The sequence below is a fragment of the Lissotriton helveticus genome, chromosome 4_1, assembly GCF_964261635.1.
Source record: "Lissotriton helveticus chromosome 4_1, aLisHel1.1, whole genome shotgun sequence".
NCBI classification, from domain to species: Eukaryota; Metazoa; Chordata; class Amphibia; order Caudata; family Salamandridae; genus Lissotriton; species Lissotriton helveticus.
Genome location: NC_136063.1, coordinates 1,402,993,825 through 1,402,996,750, shown reverse-complemented (window position 1 = coordinate 1,402,996,750; position 2,926 = coordinate 1,402,993,825). Strand labels below are relative to the sequence as shown.

The 2,926-nt window shown below is 51.9% G+C and overlaps 1 long non-coding RNA gene across 1 annotated transcript; it reads left to right on the top strand.

The window, feature by feature from the left end:
- Positions 1–377: 377 nt before the first annotated feature.
- Positions 378–1,912, top strand: LOC144827531 (uncharacterized). The gene is made up of 2 exons (XR_013610238.1): positions 378–682; positions 1,399–1,912. It is a non-coding gene; the product is annotated as an uncharacterized LOC144827531 (long non-coding RNA).
- The last annotated feature ends 1,014 nt before the right edge of the window (positions 1,913–2,926 follow it).

Below are 2,926 nucleotides of genomic sequence, written 5' to 3'. Positions count from 1 at the left end.
CCACGTCCCACTCTGTCCACCTGCAGCCACAGAGCACATATACAGGAATCGCAAATCGACGCACTCCATCAACGTCCAGGTCATATGTAATGCAGGTAACCTCATCACTGACATCGTAGCCAAGTTCCCCGGAAGTACCCATGATTCATACATATTCCAGAACAGTGGAATATACACACGCCTACTTGCCGGAGAATTTGGAAATGGATACCTGCTAGGTAAATCACATTGACACACCCTGACACTCACATCAGATCTACGTCTCAAGTACTTGCAATTAATGTCTATCTTTCTCCCCCTAGGCGACAGTGCATATGCCCTGCGGTCCTTCGTGCTCACTCCCTACCTCAACCCATCCACCAGGAGTGAAAGGCGATACAACGTGGCTCACAGATCCACACGAAACGTAGTTGAGCGCACATTTGGACTCCTAAAGAGCAGGTTTCGCTGCCTCCATAAGAGTGGAGGTGCACGGCAGTACACCCCAATCATCTGCTGCAAAATAATAGCGACCTGTGCAATGTTGCATAATCTCGCCACCAAGCAAGGCACTGAGGTGGAGCTCACATTTCATGAGGACATTGATGACGACCCAGAGGTGGCAGAGCCCCAAGCCACAGTGGCAGCAGCAGCTACAGATGGGAGACTGAGACGGGCAGAGGTTACACAACAATATTTCTGAGTGAGTAAAGAGACACAGGCATGAATGTAACTTTGTGTAAGTAGTTTAATAATCACTACGCCACAGCATTGTTAGCTCACATTGGGCTCACTAATACTAACACTCCATGAGTGTGTTGTCACGGTTCACACCACCGTGACTACAGCCTTGGGTGGAGTGCAAAGTCATTGTTTGTGGCCACGGGCCACAGGGCGGGGCTGCTGTGGCTGTGAGCCTATGTCCTCACGCTGGCCTGTCAAACTTCCCCCACGCCTGCCACTCCTCCGTAAGTCATGCACAGGAGTGCTTGCACCACTCCTGCTGGTGGACCCCTCGCTTTCGGCAGCACAAGTGTCGTCTCCAGTGCCAGTCTGATGCGCGAGCACTAGCTCCATGGCAGTGGTCATCCTGGCCATACCTTCACTTAAATTGGTGCAGCACTGCACTATGGCATCCTGCATCGTGACTGACCGTCTGCACAGCAGAGTGGTAGCAGTTGCAAACCTGTTCAGGGCCTTGGTTTGCTGGCGCACATCCACACGGGCCTTGCGTCTCTCCAAATGGTCCCTGTCCAATTTGTCACACAGGACAGTCATGCACTGTGTGATATCTGAAATTCCTGACGCCATGGATTGTATGCCTTCTGCCATGTCCCCTATGCCCTTGCCTACTGCTTCCAGTTTATTGTTAGTTGTGCGTGCGTGCCTCTGAACCCCCATCATTGCTTTTGCCTGCAGGCGCTGCACCTTCACCATGGTGGCCTCCAGTCCGCAGAAGACACCTTGGACTTGCCGCACATCCTCTACCTCCCGTGGCCGTCGCCCTCGGACACTGGCCCGCGTGACTCTGGGACTGGGCTGCTGCTCGGTGTTGCCTCTGTCCTGTGTGTCACCCTCCACCTCCTCCTCCTCCGATGATGTTTGCAGTATTCTGCGAGGGGGCACATCATGGCTCCTGACTCTTCCCAGCACTGGGGATGGTGATGTGGGGGTGGGTGATAGTTCTGCCGCTCCTGTGTCCTGACTACCAAATAGGAGAGGGGAACGTGGATATTCAGCAGTTGCCTCCTCAGGTATCGGGGCAGCCTGCTCTTGGTCCTGCCCTCCGTGAGAAGTGCTAGGTCCGGCTCCTTCCCTCCTCTTCTCTCTGACCTCAGCTGTGCTGCGCTTTGACTCTCCTGTGGACAGACATGGACATTGTGTCAGTAATGTTGTTCACCTGTGTCATGAGATTAAATACACTTCTATTGCACATTTGCCTGTCTCTCATTTGCCTATGCTACTTGTCTGTTGCTCCCCTTGCTGCAATGCACGCTGACTGCTCTGAGGTATCTACACATGACTACATTTCCCAGGATGCATTGCAGGACATTAGTTAAACCTGTTGTGGAGTCTGATTTATCCTGTGAGGGGAATAGGTAAAAGGGTAAATGATATTGTTCCTGCATCTTACCTGCTTTCTTTGCTCCTCTTGCTGAGCTGTCTGCGTCTCCTATTCCGTGTATACATTCCTTCTCAAGGGTTGTAGCGACCATCTCCTCAATGTCGGTGAGTCTGGGGGCTCTGTTTCTTCCGCCTCCTGTAGCAGCACTTTCCTTGCGGTGGGCAGCAAGCTTTTTTTTGGTGATTATGCGGATGTCATACCACCGTTTTTTTAGGTCTTCAAGGTCACGGTGGGTGACACCAATGGCATTTACCTTGCCTTGTATGTCCAACCAGGTGCTGCGCTTGATTGATTCAGCAACATGCAGAGTTTGCTTTCCAAATATTTTCCCATAATGTCTGACAACCTCCGAAATCAGCACCTGCAGTTCCTCCTGGCTGAACTTCTGCTTCCTTTTGCGCTCAGCAGCTTCTCTCTGTGCCTCCTGGCTCTCCATCTTGCTGTGTAGTTTGTGTCAGGAAAGGCTGCTCCACACTCTGTCCTCCTGCTCTCCTGACTGTTTGTTTCTGCACCTGCATGGGCGTGGCCTGTCCCAGGTACTGGGGTGTGGTGCTTGGATCTGATTGGTTAGTTCCCCTGTGGCTTGGAATTTGGGTGTGGTTGAAGTACCTGATTGGTTCACAGGCACACATGTTTGTCAGTTTCAAATTCTTCGGCGGATAGTTCCGACACGGTAAATACCGGGTCGGTTTTTCCCGACTCGGTATTTTCCGGGTCGGAAGTTGCCATTCATTCCTATGGGCCATGGCACCGGTGGATCGGTTTTGGTTTTTCCGTCTCGGATTTTACCGTGTAGGTATATTCCGAGTCGGTAAATACCGT